Raw genomic sequence first — 18,374 nt, 5'->3', positions numbered from 1 at the left:
GCGCGCGTGCGTGTGTGTGTGTGCGTGAACGCGCATGAGTGCAAGTGCTTGTATGTGTGCGCGCACACACGCGTGCTCATGTGTTTATGTCCTGTATTTAATGGCCGATCTCCTAGGGTAAATGCCATACCAAAAAAATACTTATGATCAAACATAGAAGAAAAATCCATGTTTTTAGAATATGTTGCCAATAATAACCAATAGAATAGCTTCAAAGTTTTCAAACACCCACCAAATCAAATATCCCTTAAAGAGAAATGGTATGAGAATAGCACCACAAAGTTTAGCATGAAAGCTTTGAAGTAAAGGGTCCTATAATGCAAGGTCAAAAATGCTATATTTTCATCCTTTTGAATGGGAAATTGGTACACAATAGTAACACCAAGATGAATACTCATTTGTGAAAGAGACATGCACACTCCCCAAGATAACCACTAAATAAACATACAGAACATCTCTCAAAAGAAATAATGTAAGTGTAGTATGTTTCCTTTAGTCACTTTAAGACCTGGCCTCCTTGAATATAGTAGCATCTACCCTCTTTGCTCCATATCTTTAATTTTATTTTTAGATTGATCAATGCATTACTAAAATCACATAATAATATTGTTAATTTCTATCACAAAACAAGACATTGAGAGATTTTTAACTAGAAACTACATAATGCTACTTTATAACCCAAAAGATGATTATTTAGTGTGACTCTCTCTCTCTCTCTCTCTCTCTCTCTCTCTCTCACACACACACACACACACACACACACACATTCACATGCATGCTCAAGCACCACTAACACCCCCCGACACACACACACACGCACACACATGCATGCATGCATGCACGCACGCACACACACACACACACACACACACACACACACACAAAAGTGCTTATAAAATCTTAGCACTCTTTTTTACAATGATTTAGAAGGTCTTAAGAAGGATGCACTACGTTTGGAGTGGAAACTCAATCTTTAGGTTTTGTGCAAAGCAAACTTTCATGGCCGATCCCTAGGGTTTCTATAAGAAGGCACAAAACATAAGAGATAGTGTGTGGCAATTACCTACCTCAGCTAGAACATAGCTCAATGGTACTATAAGGCACAAAAAATAAGAGATAGTGTGGCAATTACCTAACTTAGCATAGCTCAATGGTACGAATTTCTAGGGTTCAGTGGAGTGTTATATTAATAAACAGGCCAGAATAGATGATGATCACTTATGCTAGCAAATCGTTCACACATAAACTCTAACCTTAGTGAAGACAACATGTCACGTAGGCTGTAACGCATGTGACCGACGGCAGACCGGATGGCCAGACGGGGCTTTAGCGTCAACGCCTCGGCCGAAGCGCCGAGGACGTGGCCATCCGGGGTTCAGTGGGAGAGGACGCCCATGCGGAGTCATGGGCGGCCAGGCTAGTGTGGACAATAGGCCACACACTATATAGCCTAGGGGATGAGGGGCAATCCTCATTCTTCCTCTATGGCTGGGTGGTGAGCCAGAGGCCGTCCCCCACTGTGGTAACGCCCGTAGTGGTGTTACGGTGATCTAACATTGGTATCGGAGCGTCAATTTCATTTGGTCAGGGTCCGTGCGTGACCGGGGACCGGAGCCCACTCAATGGTTTTCAACCATTCAATAAAAATCTTATCTTTATCTCCACAATTGATTGTGTGGAGGGAGGCGGCCATAGCTGGAAGGAAGGGTTCTTTCTCTCTCTCTCTCTCTCTCTCTCTCTCTCTCTCTCTCTCCGTTGCACACACCCAAGCGCTCCATTGCAGGTAAGCAATTTCGTTTTTTTTTTGCTTTGGAGCTTGTCTGCATAAGAAGAGTTTTTCGTCTGGTGTAGAGAGAGAAGTCGGCTGTGTAGAGAGAGAAGTCGACTGTGAAGAGAGAGAGGCGGCTGGAGCTTTTCGTCTGGTGTAGAGAGAGAGGTCGACTGTGAAGAGAGAGAGGCGGCTGTCTGGTGCTATCTGGTGTGTGGAGGGAACCGGCGGCCTGCCCAGTGGGAGGCTTACCTGGTGCTGCCGACGGCCACAGGCGGCCTGCCTAGTGGGACGCTTACCTGGTGCTGCCTACGGCCACAGGCGGCTAGCCAGGCCAGCGTCGGCGGCGGCCAGCCAAACTAGTGCCGGCGCTAAAGCCGACGGCCAGCCCACAGACGGCCAGCCAGGCCAGCGCCAGCAGCGGGGCAGCGGCCAGCCAGGCCAGCAGCCCACAAGCGGCCATCCAATTTTAATTTTTTTTTAATTTTTAAAAAAATCAAACAAACACTCTCTCACAGCCGTGGAGGGATAATATCGGCAAGGGATAATCCAGGGTGGTTCAGGCATAGGTTCCCGTGGGGATTAATTTTTTTTATGAGTTGCAGGCACCTTTCTCTTGGATCGGAGCATCCCGAAGTAGCGACGCTTGTAGAGTCTCGCAGTGCAACACAAATCGGCAGTCGACGACAGTTGTTGCAGGCGACCGTAAGGGGGTGACTATTCTCTCTCGACCACTGCTCATTTTATTAGCATTTTTGTAATTTTCGAGTTCTCGCATTTTTCTTTGTGCAAGAATTAAAATATATCTGCTAGGCGTAGTGTGTCCCCACCGCCTTCTACTTCTCTAGGGTTTTCAGGTCTCTTGTCCTCAGGTCTCTTGTCCTCGATCGCGGGTTTGACCCCGACCGAATTGTCAAGCCGTAAACGCCCGACCCGGTCTGGAGTGCGCTCGTCGATCACGCGTGATCCGCCAGCGCCCTCCTCGTCTGTTGACCCCGCCTTAGGACGACCCAGCGAGCCCGCAGCGGCCGCAGTAATAGATGACCCCTTTCTGGTCGATGAGCCAGATGACATGAACACCGACGTCGCTGAGGGGACCGAGGAGGACCTCTTGGAATATGATGATGACGATTATGACCTATTGGACCCTGCCGACGTCCTGACAGAGACGGAGGTCTCTAGTGGACTTTTTAAAAATATCTTAATGCAAAACTGAACAATATGGGTAAAGTCCAGGCTGACTTAGTCACGATGCTACAGAGCATCTCCACACGGTTAGACGCACTGACAGCCGCCTTGGCTAGTACTCCGACTCCTCGTGATAGACGAGCTCCTACGGCACGGGTGAGTGTAGCCTCGCCAGTGGTTGCAGGAGTACAGGCTGATGCGCGTGCGGGGCTGTCCGTAGAGACAGCTTCGTCATTACTGAAAGACTTGAAGCCGCCTAGTTTTGGTGGCGAGGAGAAGGAGAGAAACAAGGACTCGGTCAACATGTTTCTAGCGAAGTGGTCAGACTTGCATGCGCTGCGACAGCAGCAGCCTAGCCGGGTGTAGCCCATAGAGCCTAGCCGGGTGCAGCCTGTAGAGGCTAGCCTCTCATGAGTTTGACAACTCGTCCTACCACTTGGACGGAGTTTGAAACAATGTTTCAAAAAGAGTTTTTCCCTGTTAATGAGGCGGAGAGAAGCTGGGAGTTATGGGACAAGTGCTCGATGGAGAACAAATCCCTGACTCAGTACATCTTAGACTATAGGGAGATAGTACTCAAGCTAAAGGGGATCGATGCATTCCAGACATTGCGAGGCTTTAAAAGAGGCCTCAAAGATGATTACCTTGAGTACGTAGAGCCCTTACAGCCTAAAGACTTTAGCAAAGGCAATTAAGTATACGCAGATATTTGATGACATCAAGCACCGTAGTGCGCGTGGTGGTTCGAGCAGGGCCGAGGGTAGTGAGAAGAGGAGGTCAGGCCTTAAAAGAAAAGGGTTCCACAGTGATAAGCAGGGGGATAGGATGGACCAGAAAGGACAGGGTGGTCATTGGTCTAAAAAACCATGACCATCCAGGAAGAAAAGAGACAGCGAAGTCCAAAAGAAAGAGCAATATATTAAAGCGCAAAAGGAAAATTGCTGCTTTAATTGCAACGATGTAGGGCACACGAAGGCTGAGTGTCCAAAGCCTAAAACCAGCACGAGTGGCAACGAGCCCAAAAGAGATGGTAAATCCTCTAGGCAGTTGCATACAGTGCAGAGACTCCCTCTCAGTTCCGCAGAGTTCAGAGAGGTGACAGTGTGTCATTGTGATGAGCATCACGCTCGTTCGGTGACACCAGCGATGTGGCAGCCTACTGTAGGTCCGCATGACATGGTGCGCATGTATGGCACCATAGGTGGCCGTAGAGTCACAGTTTTTATCGTCGATGATGGAGCTAAATACAACTTCTTGAACTACTCGTTAGTCAAGAAGTTGGGGTTAACTGAGACCCAGAGCGATCATGAGTATACTGTTGGCCTAGCCAATGGGTATGACAAAACGGTATGGAATACCGTAGTATTGGGGGTCCCATTATCTATGCAGGACTACTTGGCTCCGCTTGACTTTCAGGTCATGCACTTAGCCAGAGCAGACGTATATCTAGGTAGGGAGTGGCTGTATGGCTTGGGCCCTAATCTACATGCACCTAGCCAGAGCAGACGTATATCTAGGCAAGGAGTGGCTATATGGCTTGGGCTTGGAGTTACCTACATAATACACTACGTTTTGAGCATGGAGGTAGAGTCATTACCTTGCAGGGCGACCGTACTGTCCCCATCACACCACTTATTTCCTCCATGGAGCTGTGCACAGCGGTTCGCAGAGACCAAATAGCAGAGGTATATGCTTGTTACCCTCTTTTAAATTCTGTTTCCGTAGATGAATCTGCAAATGATGTTTGCGTAGACAAACAAGGAAAACAAAATAGCCTTGGACGAGACCCACTGTTTGAAAACCCTGTTTGGCATGCATGTGATTCAAACAAGAAAAAATCCAAGGTGAAAGACACATTAAAGAAAAAGTACATAGATACTTTAATGAATTTATTAGAGGAATTTCAGGATGTTTTTCTTGATGACTTGCCAAATGGCTTACCACCATCTAGAGATGTAGACCATGGCATTGAAGTTATGCCAGGATCAAAACCTATAAGCAAACCTGCTTATAGATTAAGCCACTCCGAGGCACAGGAGGTGGAAAAACAATTGAAGGAATATTTGAACAAAGGCTTCATTCGGCCTAGTTCAAGTCCGTGGGCATCGCCTATTCTTCTGTTAAAGAAGAAAGACGGATCTATGCGGATGTGCATAGACTATAGGACTCTTAATCAGATAACGAATAAGAACAAGTATCCGATGCCATGCATGGATGAGTTGTTTGATCAACTCTATGGATCGAGATACTTTACAAAAGTAGACCTGAGATCAGGGTATCATCAGGTTAGAATTAAAGCAGAAGATGTTGCGAAGACAGCATTTAGGACCCGTTTCGGGCATTTTGAGTTTTTGGTTATGCCATTTGGGCTAACCAATGCTTCGGCGATGTTTATGATGCTAATGGACAGCATTTTACGTCCATATCTGGGAAAATTCGTAGTAGTTTTCCTAGATGATATTCTTGTGTACAGTAAGACACAAAAAGAACACATAGAGCATTTGCGTCTAGTGTTCGAGTTGTTGCGAGATCACAAACTATTTGCAAAGAAAAGCAAATGTGAATTTTTTGAAACAGAAATTCACTACCTTGGCCATATTATATCCGTCGATGGTACGTGGATGGAGCCAGAAAAAGTAGAGGCTATTCTTAAATGGCCAGCGCCGAAGAATCTCGAGGAACTGCAGATTTTTCTTGGCATGTGTCGGGGTTCTACCGACCGTATGTGAAGGACTACGTGAAGATCGCAGTCTCGTTGACTGACCAGTTACAGTCAAAAACTAAAAACATTAGTTGGGGGGAAGCCCAACAGAAGAGCTTTGATAAGCTCAAGGTGACCGTAGCACCTGCACCTGTTTTGACTATTGTCGATCCAAATGAGCCGTTTGTCTTGGAAACAGACGCTAGTAATGAGGCCATTGGGGCCGTACTTATGCAAAGGGGACGCCCAATTGCATTTGAGAGTAAAAAGTTAGATCATACACAACGTAACTACTTAGCTTACGAGCGAGAGCTAGCGATAGTTCATGCATTGAAAAAGTGGAGACACTATTTATATGGTGCTTCTTTTGAGGTCCGGACGGACCATGAAAGTCTGAAATGGCTTTCAAGTCAAAGTGAACTGAAGGGTAGAAAAGCTCGGTGGGCGGAGATTCTATAGGAGTTTGACCTTCAGATACGTTACCAGAAAGGTAAGTATAACGTGGTGGCAGATGCACTTAGTCGCATGCCACAGATTAATGGACTTAGTTTCACAGTCTTCAAGAATGATTTCTTGGAGTCACTACGTGGTTTATGTGAGCACGATCCATCTTTTACAGAGGTCTGGCGTGCTGTATGCGTACGCACTTCTTCACAGACGCGACCACCTCCATACCTAACTAAACAACATCCTAATCCATCCTAGCTATCACATAGAAGATCCAGACTACCTAAGTGAACAACATCTTAATGCTACTTATACCTACTCTTATTGGTGCATGCTCTCTCTCTCTCTCTCTCTCTCTCTCTCTCTCTCTCTCTCTCTCTCTCTCATCTTGTTTACCTAAACTAACTAGAAAATTTGTGCATGAATTCTTTCTACATAAATGCTCATGGCCTTGTACGTATATGAGCTACAAATGGCATGCTTGATCTTGGAATGTGTAAGTGTGTGAAGTGGTATGGAAGATGCTACAAAAGCTTCCATGGTTTGATCTTTCCATCTCTCCTTCCACTCTCGCTCTCTCATGGTGGCTAAAACCATGTTCATCGACACAACAGAGACCAAGGAAGAGGAAAGTATAACCCCTTGTACAAGGATGTTTGCTACTATTATTACAAACTACAAGGAATCGAAAAGCAATTACCAGATTTTTATGTGGTATCAGTAGGATGATCTGCATCAAGATCCTATTCATTTTATAACTTGTATATGCAATAACTAAATGTGACACTTATACTCAAACAATTAAACATGGACACTAATACTCAATTTATCATCAAAAAACCTCTTTTGAAAAAGCACTAATTGCCTTGATTTTGCAGGCTAGCCCTTTTCTTAACTTGGTGTGAATGGAACTTTTAGTGCTATAAAATTTCATGATAGTTTATGTGCCAACTTGATATACATCATGTTGAGTTGGCCGATTGTTCCTGCAAGCCACCAATTAAGGCACCACTTTTTGGTTTTTTAACTCTTTGCCAACTTGATGTAGCATGTTGAGTTGGCCAATTGTACTTGCAACTCTCGCTCTCTCATGGTGGCTAAAACCATGTTCATCGACACAACAGAGACCAAGGAAGAGGAAAGTATAACCCCTTGTACAAGGATGTTTGCTACTATTATTACAAACTACAAGGAATCGAAAAGCAATTACCAGATTTTTATGTGGTATCAGTAGGATGATCTGCATCAAGATCCTATTCATTTTATAACTTGTATATGCAATAACTAAATGTGACACTTATACTCAAATAATTAAACATGGACACTAATACTCAATTTATCATCAAAAAACCTCTTTTGAAAAAGCACTAATTGCCTTGATTTTGCAGGCTAGCCCTTTTCTTAACTTGGTGTGAATGGAACTTTTAGTGCTATAAAATTTCATGATAGTTTATGTGCCAACTTGATATACATCATGTTGAGTTGGCCGATTGTTCCTGCAAGCCACCAATTAAGGCACCACTTTTTGGTTTTTTAACTCTTTGCCAACTTGATGTAGCATGTTGAGTTGGCCAATTGTACTTGCAAGTTACCAATTAAGGTAGCACATTTTTGTATGATAAAGTTTAAATACATATCTTTTTTCCTATGTTAAAACTCTTTCAAAGTTACCATGTCAACTCTTATATACAACTTGACAATAAGGACCCTTTACATTCCATCACCACCTACTAGACTCCATTAAGAAAATTTCTCTTGGCACTCATGTCAACAAACAAAGATGTAATTTTGTACTCTTTAGCTTTTTAAAATTTTAAATTAGGTTAATATCTTGGCACTTATGCCAATAGTAACATTCACTCTTTATTTTTTTATTTAAATTCATGGTATTTCTTGATTTTCCATTAAATTTTATAATATGGAGAAAACTTTTCTATTTTTCATGTTTAAACTAGAATTTCATTTCATTATCCATAATATGAGTTGTTTTTAGATGTTTTTTGTTTTTGTTTTTGGAGAAGTATTTTATGGTTCTTCTACTAGTTTTTTTATAATTCGATGAATTGAAGATCCGTTTTTTATAAGAGGGGGATGAAATAAAGAGAAGTAAATGAGACTACTCAAACTAAGCCTTTTTTAACCAGATAAATGAATCTCCATCTCCTATCCAAGTCATTAAGAAGCAAAAGAAAAAATCCATGGACATGTAAGGTATGAGTCAAAATTAAAAATCTCAAACACCCTTACTCAAAAGAGAGAACCTTTTTTGGTCTGTAGGCTAAGATAAGTTGGATCGCTTCTTATCTCAAGAGGAAAATTCATAACATTAAAAAACATTGGATCCAAGTTAAGGAGTGAAGGTGCTAGAGCCTCCTAGTAAAACTTGGGTTACCCTCATCAAACCAAACCAAACACGAGTTACAATCTCTAGGCTGATCGAGATTTAAAAAAATTAAAATTGATCTTCAAAGACAGGGTACCATCACCAAAGTTTCAAATCCAACCTCCCTTAGAGGAGAAAGAATATTTAAGAGACATTTCTTGTGAGGATAAGGAGAAAGAAGAGGTGGAGGAGCAGGAGGCAATAACTAATCCTAGAACCTAATAAATAAGTTACTTTTTATCTTAGCAAAATAGTTTTGAATAGTTGCAATTGGAGAAATTCAAGGAGAAAACTTGGCCTACATATGCATCTTAAATTGAGAGACCTCTCCTATTGTCATATTACATGGTTCTATAATAGGGTTCTGTAATAGAGAGTTATAGGTATTTTAACCATGAATAAAACCTTTCATATACAAAAGATAGGTTCAAGCTTAATTTATTTATTTTTAGACAAATAACAAGTAGCTATAAAACTTGTGGTAGAGTGCTTGTTGGTGTGAATTATGAAAATACATAAAGCATCATGCTCAACTAGGGTAGTAACAAGGGTATCCTCCTTTATGTCTTGTGGATCCACTCCACATCCTTAAAAATGAATTGGCCAATAATTACTTTTTTATTTAATGCACTTTCACATTTCACTTCAGGGAAGTTTAGTTTACCTCTCTCCAAAGATGAAGATGGTGAATTGAGATTGGTGGAAGTCCATTCTGAAGTCAAATCTCAAGAACGCCTAAAAAAGGACATAAAACATCATGATGAAAAGGATTGTGGTAAGCCTAAAAAATCTAGAAAGATTAGGAGGCATGAACAATAACAAAAGTCAAGAGTTTTAACAAAGTACAATCATGGAGTACAAGCATGGAAGAGAATTTAGAGGAAGGTGAGGAGAAAGAGATCGTCACTCCAGGTGATAAAATTAGTTTCGGTATTCTTACTTCTCAATAGGAAGATGAGGAGAAAGAGATCATCATGCGAGGTGATGAAATTAGTTTTGGTGTTCCTACTTCTCAATATAATAAAGTCAAAGAAAGCATTAACTTTTTAAGGTTATCACTAGTGGGAAGACATTTGATTTTCCAATAGAGAAAGTTCAAGCACCTCTCGACCCCACTATCTTCACATGATGGTTTTTACATGCTTTTGTGAAGCATGCATGGAGTGTGACTGGGTGAGTGTGTCATGTTCACATGGTAGATCCTTGGAGCAAGTGAGTGATAACACATGAGCATATAATGCAATTGTATGACACATGATGCCACGTTTACAGTTGACTATAATGAGCTTACAGATTTATTGACCATGGACGATGTCTTTGCTGTCCAATGGCAATGAGCTGGAGCATGTGGACTACTATTTGTTGCGATTCTCTATGCCGAAGAGCACTCTCAACAAGGATGCTATGGATGGCCATGGGTTTCAATTTGATGTATATAGCATGGACACGGTAGGCTACTATTTTAAATAGGTTCACAAGCACAGGAGATACATTCAGTTTCAATAGTAGGAGATTGATCGGTGAGACCTACATTTTCTCTTATCTTGTTATTACGATCAAGATTCAACTTGATTGAGTTCAAAGTTGCAAAAGCAGTGCCGCTCAACCTCTTTGGTGATTTCATGTAGATGAGCATGAGAGCATATTAGATATTTTGAGAGCTAAAAAGGGTGATGATGATTAATTTGGTATTATTAGTGTCTAACTTTTTCTCTTTGTAATCTATCCTCTCTATTTGATTATTAAATCTTTTGGTCTCTATTTATTTGGTGGCATGATACATTGAAAACCAGGCCTGCACATTGCAACTAAATGTTTTCCGATGTGTTGACCAAACTTTTAGGCCCAATTTTGAGGGGACTCTCTAAGGCATGACCACGACACATTGAAAGCCATGTATCTAGCATGCACATTGCAACCAAAAGTGCTTTGATGTTGAACAAACTTTGTAAGTGTATATATGTGGACCCAACTCTTACAAAGTTTGATCACCATCAAAACTCATTTGGTTGCGATATGCAAGCTAAAGACTCAATTTTGATGGGGGCTCTTTGAGGCCATGACACATTGAAAACCAGGTGTTCGGTATGCACATTTCTGCCAAATGTGCTTAATGGTGACCAAACTTTGCAAGTATGTATATGTGGACCACATCCTCACTCTTGCAAATTTTGGTCACCATTTGCAGCTCATTCGGTTGCAATGTTGTGTGGGCCAAAGACCCAATTTTGAGGGGACTCTCTGAGGCCACGACACATTGAAAACCAGGTGTCTAGCATGCACATTGTAACCAAATGTGTTTCGATGGTAGCCAAACTTTACAAATGTTTATATTGGACCCCACCCTCACTTTTGCAAAGTTTGGTCTCATCGGAGCACATTTGGTTGGAATGTGTGGGCCAAAGGTCCGATTTTGAGGGGACTCTCTAAGGCCACACGACATTAAAAACAAGGTGTTTGGCATGCACATTATAACCAAATGTGCTCTGATGGTGACCAAACTCTGTAAGTGTGGATGCTACCCTCACCCTTGCAAAGTTTGGTCACCGTTGAAGCTCATTTGGTTACAATGTGTAGGCTAAAGGCTCAATTTTGAGGGGACTCTCTAAGGCCGTGACACATTAAAAACTAGGCATCTAGCACACAAATTGTAACCAAATATGCTCCGATGGTGACCAAACTTTGTAAGTGCATATATATAGACCCCACCCTCACTCTTACAAAGTTTGATCTCATCATTAGAGCACATTTGGTTGCAATGTATGGGCAAAAGGCCCAATTTCGAGGGGTCTCTCTAAGGCTACAACACATTGAAAACCAAGCATCTAGCATCTAGCATGCACATTGCAACCAAATGTGCTTCGATGGTGGTGACTGTAAGTAGATATATATTAATCCCATCCTCAATCTTTCAAAGTTTAATCACCATCATCAGAGCACATTTGGTTGAAATGTGTGGGCCAAAGACCCAATTTCAAGGGGACTCTCTAAGGCCTCTAAGGCCACGACACATTGAAAACCATGCATCTAGAATGTACATTGTAACCAATTGTACTCCAATGGTGAGACCAAACTTTGTAAGTGTGTATATGTGGATCCATCCTTACTCTTGCAAATTTTGGTCACCATTGAAGCATATTTGATTACAATATATGGGCCAAAGGCCCAATTCCAAGGGGACTACCTAAGGCCATGACACATTGAAAACCAAGCATCTAGTACATACATTATAACCAAATATGCTTCGATGGTGAGACCAAACTTTACAAGTGTGTATATGGATCCCACCCTCACTCTTGCAAAGTTTGGTCACCATTGGGGCTTATTTAGTTACAATGTGTAGGCCAAAGGCCCGATTTCGAGGGGTCTCTCTAAGGCTACGACACATTGAAAATCAGGCATCTGACACACATATTATAGCCAAATATGCTCCGATGGACCAAACTTTGTAAGTATATATATGTGGAACCCACCCTCACTCTTGCAAAGTTTCTTCACTCCATCAGAGCACATTTGTTTGGTACACACATTGCAACCAAATGTGCTCCAATGGTGACCAAACTTCATACACATTACAACCAAATGGTGGTCAAACTTCATACACATTACAACCAAATGTGCTCTGATGGTGACCAAACTTCGTAATTGTGTTTATGTGGACCCCACCCTTACTCTTGAAAAGTTTGGTCACCATTGGAGCATATTTGCTTGCAATGTTTGAGCAAAGACCAAATTTCCAAGAGTCTCTCTAAGGCTACAATACATTGAAAACCAGGGCTCTGGCATGCATATTATAAATGAGCTCCGTATAGTGACCAAACTTTGCAAGTGTGGATATATGAACCCCACCCTAACCCCATTGGAACTTATTTGGTTATTATAATGTACATGCCAAATGCCCAATTTTGAGAGGGCTCTAAGGGCACATTGAAATTCAAGCGTGTGGCACATTGCAACCAAATGTGCTCGATGGGTGACCAAAATTTACAAGTATATATATGTAGTCCCCACCTTCACTCTTGCAAAGTTTGGTCATCGAACAAGTATATATGTATTTTCCACTTCACTCTTGCAAAGTTTGGTCATCGGACAAGTAGAGACCAAAAGAGACAAAACATGTTGAAAGAAAAAGACATGTTTGGATAAGTTTGTGCATGTGTGTGTTTGTGTATTATGTAGGTGCATGTGAGTGAGTGAGTGAGTTTGTGTGTGTGTGCGTGTGCGCACCTTGCCTTGAAGAGAGAGGGGGAGACAGATAAATGATACACTTCTATGGAACCAAAATGGGATGATGTATAAGTATAAGAGAATAATGCATATGATAAATCATGAAACTATAACACAAGGGTGCTAAACTAGCTACTCTAGACTTAGCCACTAGACAATAGTAAAAAACATCACGTAATAACTACAACAAGTAAGTGCTAACCCAACTACTTTGGGTTTAGTGGCTATCATTGTCCAAATCTAGCCAATCTACATCATCATCTCTAAAATGACCTCACTGCTATGTGTAATAGTAGAATCGCATCGTGGAGACTCTGTCTGGGCGCACATACTCATTTGGTTGCGGCATTTTTATAAAGGTTGTACACTTCTTTTTTACACACATATTCACAAGCGTGCTCATTTGGCCGCATATAAAGCTTACATTCATTTTGAAATTATAATTTCCTTTGACCATATATATTTTTGATAAGAATTTTGGTGAAAGTCTTTTTGTTGATGACAATCATGCAAATGCCCACCATATCGGTGCTGATGGACTTATGTCAATACTTATGAAAGCTTTTGTTGTTGATGGAGCCCATATTGATGAAGCTTGATGAAGTCATCACAATTGCATTGAAAAACACTTATGAGTGCTAAACCTAGGTGAAAGGAGACCCATCTCAAAAGACTTCTCTAGAAGATGAAATCTGATCATCTCATTAGGGCCTATCTCAGCAGCATGTCATCAACATATAACATGATGACCAAAAAAACATCCTTATTCCCCATAATATAAAGGGTAACATCAATTGGGTTGTTTGCAAAAATCTTGTCCAACCAAGTATACATGTATTTTTTCATACCATGCTCTAGGAGCCTACTTAAGACCATATAAAGCTTTCTTCAATCTGCATAATTTTGATTCCTGACTTTTTTGAACAAACGACGAGACTGAGATACATAGACCTCCTCATAAAAATCTCCATTCAAGAAAGCAAGTTTGATATCCAATTGGCGTTCATATGTGTTGCAAATGCAATGATAGTCTGCTTGGTAGTCCTACGATATGTGGGTGCAAAGGTTTCAACCTAGTCAATGCCTTTCTCTTGTGCATAATCCTTTGCAACATGCCTAGCTTTGTATTGCTCAACAACACTGCCATCCGCTTTACGTTTGAGCTTTTAAACCCATTTCGTACCAATGGTCTTCTTTCTAAGAGGCAAGTCTACTAAATCCCATGTATCATTTTTTAGTATTTAATCATACTCAAATTGCATAGCACTCATCCAATTTTCAGATTCCTTTGCTTCATTAAAGGAGACAGGTTCCTCTTCATCACATAAACTGGCAATAGGAGCATAACCTGTGTTAACAAGAGATGCATGATGATGTGAGAGCCTCCACGTGTTCTGCTAGGCAAAGGAGTGGCCAATTTGTTGTCACGTAGTATTTGCACCAGCCATTTTGGCATACTTTTTGACTCCTCAACTTCCCTTCTTTCCTCATTAGTTTGATCATCGACATTTTCGTTCATCAATAGGCTTATTTGTGGGCTGAAAAACAAGCTGATTTGTAACCTATGTGGGTTGTTTTTAGCATTTCTTTGATTACCCAAATGATCTACATCAATGTGTCCTACATTGAACAATGGAAGTAGAGTGTCAAATATGTTCTCCGAACATACATACATTTTTCTTTTTTTTTACATAGAGCAAGGGCTGAATTTCATCTTCCACAAATACAACATCTCTACTCACAAAAATCTGCTTGGTAGTAGGATGATAGAGACAATAACCCTTACTTTCTGAGCTATATCCCACAAAAATACATTTAAGAACCTTATCATCAAGCTTTCTTGCAAAGTTGCTCGGGCACAAGTGCATAAGCAAGACAACCAAAAATGTGTACGTGAGCCACAAAGGGCTTTCTACCATTCCAAGCTTCAAAATGTTTAATTGTATGTAAAGCCTTTGTAGGACACCTATTCAAAATATATGTTGCACACATGAGTGCTTCTAGCCAGAAACCATGAGGCAGCTTCTGACTTTTGACCATACAACATATCTCCATGAGAGACCTATTTTTACGTTCAACTACACCGTTTTGCTGAGGTGTATAGGGCACAATACATTGGTGTTTTATCCCATGATCGACCGTGTAAATAGTATACGTAGGGTACCAATCTTACATGTAGAAGCGTTATGTACCATGTAGCAAAGTGCCTAAAGCACATAAAAATAGCTGATTTCTGTTTCAATGGATATACCCAGGTATGTCTAGATTAATCATCAAATGAATGTCACAAATAGAGGTAGCCCTAATAGATGGTGTCCTCATAGGACTACATACATCACTATGTATAAGCTAAAATTTTTGGACAACTCTAACTGAACCATCTTTGGGAAATGATGCCCACTGCATTTTTCTAAGAATACAGCCCTTATAAACATGTTTCATAGGGCTTCAAGATGTGACAGCTCAGACACCATGTCATGTTTATGCAAACGTAGCAAACTGCCAAAGTTCAAGTGATCAAAGCATGCATGCCACATCTTAGCATCACCCATTGCCTTTGTGGAGTAGAAACTGTACATACAACATGCCTTTGTTTTTCATATACATCTAGTCTGTAAAGTCAGTGAGACAAAGTACCAAAAGCAACAATTGTCTTGCCGTTCACTACGATCATGAACAATACATCCGTCGTCCTCAACAAACTGAACCACTAAGCCAACCTTAGTAATGATAGAGAGAGACAACAAGTTCTTCTTGATCACTGGTATATATAATACATTTGAAAGCGTGATTATTCCACCATTTTTAACAGTGGAAAAAATTTTACCAACTCCTTTTACAAGATATGAGGAGTTGTTTGCACATGTTACAGTGTTTCCACTAGATTGAAGTGATGAGAACAAACTGCAATGAGAAGTAATGTGCTTACTAGCACCATTGTCAAAATACCAGACATGTACATATGTAACAGCCATGCATACATCCTTATGCAAAGGGTCATAACTGCATTGCACAATGAAAGCCCAATCATCATATGCATAGTTTGCAAGTTCTTTGTTTTCTACATTGGATGTTGATGCATCAGCTACAACCCTACCTAAGTCTTTCTTTTTCTCCTTCTCCAACCATTTCCCGCACTCACTAATGTAGTGAGACCAGGTTTCCTGCAATAGTTGCATCTTCTTTTTTTCTTTGTCTTGTCACCTTCCATGTCTGAAAGCTTTCTGGTGGATGACTCTAATTTTGGCTTGTAACTACTCTAAGGAAAGTATTTACCTTTGCCTCTTTGTTGACTTGCAGCAAAAGCCTCATCTCCTGTATGCATGACAGATTTGTTTTGCCTGGATTTCTCTTCTTGCAAGCGTACATAAAACAACTTCTCAATCTTCAAGGCATTTGGATTGCCTTTCATCTCATGAGTTTGATGGTAAAAGTAAAATCTCAACGGATTCATGACATTGGCACCAATGAACTCTCAGGATATATTTCATTAACATTGGCCAATTTTTCCTTAAAATTCTTTATTTTTGAAAGGAAACTGTCCATGCCAGTCTCCCTCATCCATATGCTCTGACTCTAATTGCTTGTGTATATAAGCAACATGTGCTTCATTACGTACATGGTACAACAACACAAGTGTATCCTAAGCATGTTAGGAGTCCTACATGACCGAATGTGAGGAGTGATACTCCTCTTAACTGACAAAGCAAGAAACGCATGTGCTTGCGCGTCTCTTCCATCCCACTTTGTTTGTTCCTGCATAGGAGGTATGCTATGGTGTGGCAATGCACCATGTGAAACTGAGTACGTGTCTGCAGATATGCCTTCTACATCATGTTCATCAGAAGAACCAGGATGTTTCTCAATACCAACCACAACATTCTATAGCCCTTTGGCTACCAATACATGCCACATGATATAGGACCATAATGGGTTGTTTATCCTGTCAAGCTTATCCTTAGATAACATCCAAAATACGTCACTGTCTGTCATTTGTGATAATACCCAAACAAGTAATCATGCAACATGCAAAGTGCTGAGTGCTCTTTGATGCAACGAAGGAATCTTCTAATAAGGTAGCTAAAAATGGATACCTGCAAGGTTTATGAAAGAAATGTAGAGTGTAGTGAGTAGAAATTTTACTTGTAAGATGTAGAGATCGATGTCATTGAAGTGAAGCCCATAGATGCTTTCTCATGTATTTGCACAATTGTTTGTAGTACATCTGACAAACCTACTCTAGAACTTGATATATATTAACCGAGCAGCTAGGCCATGAGATGTGGCGAGTGTAGCTAGTATGGCCACCTGTTCGTGCGGCGATGCAAGAGCGTGGCTCTTCCTCACGCCTACCACTTGTTACTCCTTCAGAGCCAGGTTGCGACTCGCCATGGAAACATAAGAGCGTTCATGGCAAAGATCGGAAGCGCAACTCATCTCCTCTCATATCACTGTCCCCCCAACTGCAATAGTGCGGCACCCACTCGCTCTCTCTCACGTACAAGAATTCGCATCATTACACACACCTTGCACCATGTTCACCGGCTGCACTACCGTATCCTGTGGAAGCGTAGCTGCTGTGAGCAGCGTGAATATGCTCGTGGCGCCCGTAGCGCCAGGCCGGGCGGGTAACCGTAGTTCAGCCCGCCCCATGCCGTTGGTGGTGAGGTGCAGCAGCACTAATAAGGGACCAGGTAAGAACCCAGCTGTGGCCGAGGCGTCCCCCAGCTCTGACGACCGTGCAGCAGGCCATCGACCGTAGCACTAAGCAGGAGATGAGCCGGGGGGACATCGAGCGACAGCAGGCGGAGGCCAAGTCCGAGCAGCAGTCCGTGGTGGGATCACGACCGGCCTCCAACGTGCCATGGCCTCGCCCGGAACTCGACAGAAGGCCCGAGACCGGCGACCGTTCCTTGGCTAGCCTCTTCTCCGTGGACGGCGCCGCGCCGGAGACGATCAACGGCAGGATGGTGCGTGTACACATTCTGCCGCCGGTATTGCTATGCATGCTTATTATTTTCTAGAGAGATACTAAAGAATGTGGATATTGTTACTGTGCAGGCCATGGTGGGCTTCGTGTGGGCGCTGGTGGCTGAGAAGCTGACGGGGCTAAGCGTGGTGGGTCAGGTGTTCAACCCAACGACCTCCGGGCTGCTCTGGTTCGGCGCTGTGGTGCAGCTCTTCACGCTGGCTTCCCTCATCCCCTTTGCCAACGGCGAGTCCACGGACGCGCCGCTGGGGCCCCTTCACCACCAAGGCCGAGCGCTGGAACGGCCGTCTCGCCATGATCGGCATTCGCCGCCCTCCTTGTCGACGAGCTCGTCCGCTAGGCCCTGCTCCTCCACTGAGTCATTACCTAGGCTATTTGTAGAGGTCGAAGTCGTGATGCGCCAAATGTATGTATGAACTCGGCAAATGATATGTAACTCCTCACCTGAAATAGCAAATCAAGATGACGGCCATAAAGCCAGAGTAATAGGGTATAAGCAGATGCCGCACGATCAGCATCTGGGATGGAAACATAGTGATGTCGACGAACGATGATGGTGGGTAGCACGATGATCGTAGGGGCGAGGTAGAGGTAGTAATGGATACCCATGTTGTCCCGCCAAAGCATGAAAGTGTGGAAGCACCTAAATGTGCCCAAGAATCACGCATCG

At 42.2% G+C, this 18,374-nt stretch overlaps 1 pseudogene; it reads left to right on the top strand.

Moving 5' to 3' along the window:
• The first annotated feature begins 17,365 nt into the window (after positions 1–17,365).
• On the top strand, positions 17,366–18,044 carry LOC147630052 (low molecular mass early light-inducible protein HV60, chloroplastic-like; annotated as a pseudogene).
• Positions 18,045–18,374: the final 330 nt, after the last annotated feature.

The sequence above is a fragment of the Cibotium barometz genome, chromosome 17, assembly GCF_041138505.1.
Source record: "Cibotium barometz isolate CiBa-2024 chromosome 17, ASM4113850v1, whole genome shotgun sequence".
Lineage (NCBI taxonomy): Eukaryota > Viridiplantae > Streptophyta > Polypodiopsida > Cyatheales > Cibotiaceae > Cibotium > Cibotium barometz.
Note: the sequence above shows the minus strand (reverse complement) of the source record. Positions and strands in the feature narration are given on the sequence as shown.